At 43.1% G+C, this 6,957-nt stretch overlaps 1 protein-coding gene across 1 annotated transcript in view; it reads left to right on the top strand.

Moving 5' to 3' along the window:
• The first annotated feature begins 429 nt into the window (after positions 1-429).
• CLDN2 (claudin 2) overlaps positions 430-6,957 on the top strand; it is a 40,597-nt gene continuing 34,069 nt past the window's right edge. The window contains exon 1 of the mRNA XM_073885719.1: positions 430-543. The gene's annotated coding sequence lies outside the window, so the exon portion shown is untranslated. The remainder of the gene's footprint in view (positions 544-6,957) is intronic.

Genomic DNA, 6,957 nt, shown 5'->3' with positions numbered 1-6,957 from the left:
GATGGTTAATGTTATGGCCTGAATGGTGCCCCACCCCCACCAAATGTGTACGTTGAAGTCCTAACCCCCAGTACCTCAGAAGGTAACTGTATTTGGAAAGGTCTTTAAAGAGGTGATTCAATTAAAACGAGACCATTAGGGTGGGAACCTAATCCAATATGACTGGTGTCCTTATAAGAAGAAAAGGAGACAGGAGGGGCACGTGTGCCTAGAGGGACGTCTAGGTAAAGAGGCTGCAAGAGAACAGCCAGCTGCTGTGCCTAGGTGGCTCAGTCATTTAAGCGTCTGCCTTTGGCTCAGGTCCTGATCCCAGGGTCCTGGGAGAGAGACCCACATCAGGCTCCCTGCTCAGCGGGGAGCCTGCTTCTCCCTCTCCCACTCCCCCTGCTTGTGTTCCCTCTCTCACTGTGTCTCTCTCTGTCAAATAAATAAAATTAAAAAAAGAGAGAGAGAGCGAGCAGCCAGCAGCAAGCCAAGGAGAGAGGCTTCAAAAGAAACCAACCATGCCAACATTTTGATCTTGGACTTCTAGCCTTCAGAACTGTAAGAAAATAAATTTCTGTTGTTGAAGCCAGTTTGTAGTATTTTGATATGGCAGCTCTAGCCAACTGATATAGGTACTGATGTTGAACATCTTTTCATGTGTTTATTTGCCATGTGTCTATCCTCTCCACTGAAATGTCTCTTCATGTCTTTTGCCCATTTTCTAATTGGATTGATTGGGTTTTTTTACTGTCGAGTTTTGAAAGTTCTTTTTCTATTTTAGACACGAGGTTTTTGTTGGCCATGTGGTTTGCAAACGTTTTCTCCCAGTATACAGCTTGTCTTTTATGTAATTCATAGGATTTTGATGAGGTCCAATCTATCAATTTTTCCTTTATACTATGGTGATTCTGCTGTCAAATTTAAGAATTATTTGGCTACTTGTAGATCCCCCAAATTTACTTCTATGGTTTTCTCTAGACATTTTAGAATTTTGTGTTTTACATTTGTCTGTTATCCATTTTGAGTGAATTTCTGTGTAAGGTGGGAGTTTAGGTTGAGGTTCATTTTTTGCCTCTGCATGTCCAATTATTCTGGCACCATTTTTTTGAAAAGGCTCTTTCTTCATCGAATTGCTTTTGCACTTTTGTAAAGAATCAACAGGACATATTTGTGTGGGTGTGTTCACTTTCTCCTTTGAAAGGTATTTTTGCTGGACATCAAATTGTATATTGCTTTCTCATTTTTAAAAAGTTTCCAGCTGTTTGACAATATCATCACATTGTCTGTTGGATTCTATAGTTTCCATTAAGCTGTCAGTTTTATTGTTGCTCTTTTGAAGTTAATCTTTCCTTATGACTGCCTTCACCCCTAACAATCTCAAAACAGTGTAGGCTTTTAAAGTAGCATTTGGAAAAAAGAGAACATGAAGTAAAATCACATCTAATGTTACCACCCTACCACAACCCCAGATTTGCACTTTTGGATACTAGTTTCTGTAAGCATTTTTAATTATGGCTAATTCTTTAATCCTCTGCCTATTTCTTTTAAATCATACCCTCTTCCATATGTTTTCAGTTGCGGTGTCCCCAACCACAATGTAATATTCTTGCATTTGCAAAACTAGATAATAAGGAAGCCTTGCCAACATCTACGTTTATAATTCTTATCTTCTATTCAGTAGTAAGAGATTTTTCCTTTCAACTAACTCTGCATGGGTTGATTTATGGTTTTATATATGCATTGGACATGCAGAGGCAAAAAATGAACCTCAACCTAAACCCCCACCTTACACAGAAATTCACTCAAAATGGATAACAGACAAATGTTATATATGGTTTTATATATGCCTAAGAGGGGAAAGGTACACAGAAGTGTCTAGTACATTACATAAAGACTAGTATCTCCACCCTTCTCTTTTTTAAAAGTAAGAAGAAACTTTCTTACTTTCAGTAATTTCATTTGTATTCCCATGACTCTGCCTTCATTTTCTTTTTTGTTTCAGCAAATGTTTTGGTCAGTTGGAATTTCTCCTACCATTTTTGGTGTTGTAATTCTTTTATGGATTATTTGTAGGTTCCTCCACTGTTTTAGAGATTCTTCTTTTAATTTCCAGTAATTTTGGGGGGGGAATTTAAATAGTATGAATCCACAAAGTGGCTTCTAGAAAAAAAAATCCATTTTCCTAACATGCTGAATACATTCAGAGTGGCATATGTTCGTTTTACTCAAGTGTGCCGGCAGCCTACCTTGTGAGAAAATAGCATAAACTGAAGATTCTGTAAGCCATTACCAATGGTAACAATCAAAAGTCACCACTCCCTGCAATTCAAGCAAAGTTACTGCTTCCATATTCAGTTTTGTACAATACGGAGCCTCTTTGATAGCTTCCCCAAGTTGAGTAGGAAACAGAGTATCCAGGAAAGGTTGAGCAGACAGAAAAACGGAAATATTTCAGCAACCTCCAGGAGCGAAGTCGCGAGCTTTAACTTCTCTAGTAATTTTCCTGAATATCTTTTATGTCAGATCTCCAAAGGGTTTTTCTCCCAGAAATTTCTGGGGCTTGTGTTTGTGTTTTGAAAGGCAGACGATTACACTGAAGTTCCTTTCACGGTGCTTATTAAAAGACAACTGCATATAACATTTTACAATTTTCAGAGTGGTTTCATCATATAACCATCCACTCAAACCTCATTTCCAACAAAGCTGTGATGTTGATAGGCTAAAGACTGTCCCCATTTTAGAGATGAGGAAACTAAGTCAATTGTCCACGATATTACAGATAATGAATGACAGGACCTGAACAAGCACCTGAGTCAAGTCGGCTGATTCTGGTGCCCCTTCCTTCCCACCAAACTGCCCCCATGTGGTTTGCAAACGTTTTGCAATAACAGGATATATTAAATAGCCACGAATAAAATCTCCTAAATTTACAAAGAATGGATTTTTATTTTAAGCTTTTCTTACCTGTGGAAATTGCCCATCAGTTTGCCAGAAGCATTTTGATTAATTAAGTAAGTTCACGTGGATCTGTCTTAGCAGGGGATATTTTCACTCTTAGCCCAAGGCAAAGCTCCTGCTCCCAGGCTAACAATTTCGCTACATAGGTCACTTCTGAGTCCCCATGAGAGAGCCACCCACAACTAGAAGCTCAATATGAAATTTGAATTTAAATTGAATTTGCTCGCCAGGTAATCAGAGATCAGTGGAAGGTGAAGAGATTTAATAAGTGCACCCTCTCTGCCTGGTGTAGACATAGGCTGGGACAAGACCAATCCTGGGCTAACCTTCCTAGGTGCTGTGGGTTCAAGGAGGAGTTTTCATGCCTGAATCCTACCACTCACCATTCTCCTCAAAGCTTTCCTCTCCGAATGCTGTAAGCACAAGGAACAATTAGCAGAACAGCAGGAAAATGTCATATACTAATAAAAGCTTGATTTGAGGAATCAGCATATGCCTGGTAACCCCTCTTCTCTTTCTAGCTTTCTGTTGCAGGGTTCTTTGGTTCTTACAAAAAAATTAATTGGAAAATGCAGCTTACGCTACCCCCTCCCCTCGGAATCTGAGAAGCTAAGGTCTTCTCTTCAGAACAAATTGGCCTGACCTAAAAATCCAGAGCAGAGGGAACTGACTATATATATAGTCAGAGATGTATATTACTTTTCACCGTGATGACCTTGTGGCCCTAATGATTCATCTCAGACCACTCAGATTAGTAGCTCCAACGCAGGGAGATCTAAGAAAGAGGTATATCAGGCACCTGCAATTGTAGGTGAGAGTATTTGCTCTCTGCCATGGACCAAAGCTGAAGCATGGAGAGATGGTTAAAAATGTTCCCCTTCTCGAACGTGAGAGAGAGAGCGAGGGAGAGTACACTTGCTCTTCCACATACGTCTATTGGGGAAAGGATTTCAATGCTGGCTCCCTCTCTTGGGTTGCCATGGTGATGAGAGTGTGAAGAGCAAGTGACAGCAGAAAGAGGAATTCAGTGCCATCCAGAGATCCAGTGCTCTGGGGGAAGTAACGAGATTCTCCTCTCAGCAGAACCAAGCTTCCCGGGGCTTCAGGGTCGCACAGAGGATAAGGAGGGGGTCTTGCGCTCGATGATTTGTTATTTCAGCTGTGCTTGTGCTGTTGACAATGTGTCAGAATGAGAGCCGGCCAGCCTCCAGTACTGACGGTCGAACCTGCATCCTCTACCCCCAGAATCATGTCACATATTGCTTCCCTCGGTGCTTGCAAATAGGTGCTGCCCTCAGCACCCACGCTCATGGCGCCCATCAACACGTCCCAGTGCTCATACTAAGGACAGAGTTGCCCTTTTGAGCCCCCGATGGTTATGTCCAACAGGAGACGAGTGGCTAAAGCAAGCTGGCTGTGAGGACTGGGCAAAAGTTAATTTCTCAGCAGGGCACGCAGCTTGTTTGGGGAGATACTGTTCATCTCTCCTCAAACCTCTCATCTAACATTTAATTGTATTCTTGGCATGTGTTGGAGATGTGTCAGTCTCGGGCCACCAGTCCTGGGAACTTGCTGCCTTTCCTTTTAGGAGAAGAGTCATAGTTTAAGAGTTTACCAGAGATACAACTTGGCCTCAGTAGAGGCAAGAAATTTGTTGTCAGAGTGCAGCGATGTGGCCTCCAAACAGTAAGCCATGTACTGCCTTATCGATGCTCCATGTTTAGCCAGAGCTTGGGGCCCTGGGCAGTTGCAAGGGTTGGTGGAAAAGCACTAAGACTCAACACAAGATTCTGGGGTCCAGTCTTAACTCCTGTGCTGAACAAGTCACTTCTCGTCCCATCATCTTCAATCTCCTCATTGAAAAATGAGAATATATCTCCCTCTCTGATTTCATCTTATTTTATTTTTCTCTCCCTTCCCCTATGATCCTCTGTTTTGTATCTTAAATTCCACATATGAGTGAAATCATGTGATAATTGTCTTTCTCTGACTATTTTGCTTAGCATAAGACCCTCTAGTTCCATCCATGTCATCACAAATGGTAAGATTTCAATTTTTTGATGGTTGAGTAATATTCTGTTGTATATAGATACCATGTCTTCTTTAGCCATTCATCTCTGGATGGACATCTGGGCTCTCTCCATAGCTTGGCTATTGTGGACATTGCTGCTATAAACACTGGGGTACAGTTGCCCCTTTGGATCACTAAATTTGTATTCTTTAGGTAAATACCTAGTAGTGCAATTGCTGGGTTTGGGGGTGGCTCTATTTTCAACTTTTTGAGGAAACTCCATACTGTTTTCCAGAGTGGCTGCACCAGCTTGCATTCCCACCAGCAGTGTAAGAGGGAGACTCTTAATTCTGGGAAACAACCTGAGGGTCGCTGGAGGGGAGAACGGGAGGGGATTGGGGTACCTGGGTGATGGGCATGAAGGAGGGCACTTGATGGAATGAGCACTGGGTGTGATATGCAACTGATGAATCACTAAACGTTTGGCCCCCAAACATCCCAACCTCTGAAACTAACACACTCTATGTTAATTCATTGAAATTAAATTTTAAAAAAAGGAAAATGGGAATATATCATGGGGAGTATTACGAGATTCAAATGAAATCATGGATGCAAAGCTGCTCTGAAACATAGAAAGAGCCTGTGTAAAGCAAGCTTATTAACATTCACAGGATGTACAAAGATGTGGAGTCCAAGATTCTTGAGAGTATACATGGAGGGAAACACCTGTCTTAGCCCGGGTCTTGCCCGTAAGCCTTAGGTGAGTGTGTCGACAGTGCCTGCCTTGGGAGACAGCGGGTGTGGGGGCATCCAGGACTTAATAGAGCACGTTAGGGACATCAAGAAGAGTCAAAGATGAAACTTCTAAAATGATAAGATGTGTCAAAAAAGAACAGTGCTGGAGTGCCTGGGTGGCTCAGTCGGTTAAGCGCCTGACTCTTGATTTTGGCTCAGGTCGTGATCTCAGGGTTGTGAGATCGAGCCCTGTGTCAAGCCCCTTATTGAGCCCCACGTTGGGCTCCACACTCAGTGTGGAGTCTGCTCGAGATTCTCTCTCCCTCTCCCTCGGCCCCTCCCCCCAAGGCGCACACACACATACACACACTCTCTCTCTCAAATAAATAAATAAATCCTTTTTTAAAAAAAAGAACAGTGCTATATATATCCTTGTACCTCACATCTATAATGTGCCAAGTACTCTAAGTCCTTTACATGTATTATCTCACTTAATTCTTACACTAACCCTTGAAAGTAGTAGTAGTATCCTTATCTTACAGATGAAGAAACCGAGGTTTAAAGACCAATGTGCTATTTTGCCCATGGTCACTTAGCCAGCAAGGAGGAGAACTAAGATTTGAACCCAGGTCTAGTGTGACTCCAGAGCCTGTCCCATAACCACCAGGTGCTAAATGGCTGGTCATAGAATCCTCTGGGTCAGTGGGCCTCTGGATCCCTTGCCTAGTGCTAAAGGTCCAGGCTCAGTCTCGAGCTCGGCCACTAGGGGGCAATGCATCTCGTGCTGTTACTAGACACCAGTTAACTTGTTGGGGCCTTGTGGGAGTTGGCCATTCTCTCCCAGGGTTGGAAGGCTTTGGGAAGAACCCAGAGCTTGACTCCAGCTTGTTCTTGGGCTTTCCCTCAACCTCCTTTTAATTTGCACTTGGCTCTAGGCCCCAGGTGTCCCCAATGATGAGGATAGAAATGCCTTTGCGTGGCAGGTTACATGCTTCTCCTCCATGTCTGGCACAGGAGAGCATGCGGGCTGCATGCCCTTAAGGGCCTTTCAGGACTTCCCTGGGGGACTCAGTAGAGGGTGGGAGGAGCCTAGTAGTTAGGAGCCAGGACTCTGTATCTACACCGCCAGAGTTTCCCCTCAGCTTTCCCACATCCTGGCTGTCACTTAACCTCTCTGAGCCATTTCCTTCTCTGTCAATATGAGCATGGCACCACCCACCCTCTGGAGTTTGGTGAGCCTTGTTTGGGATAAAGTGTGTGCGGTGCAG

The sequence above is a fragment of the Callorhinus ursinus genome, unplaced genomic scaffold (genome assembly GCF_003265705.2).
Source record: "Callorhinus ursinus isolate GAN/ISIS: 27379988/994484 unplaced genomic scaffold, GSC_fseal_2.0 scaffold65, whole genome shotgun sequence".
NCBI classification, from domain to species: domain Eukaryota; kingdom Metazoa; phylum Chordata; class Mammalia; order Carnivora; family Otariidae; genus Callorhinus; species Callorhinus ursinus.
This window is presented reverse-complemented; position numbering and strand designations above follow the sequence as displayed.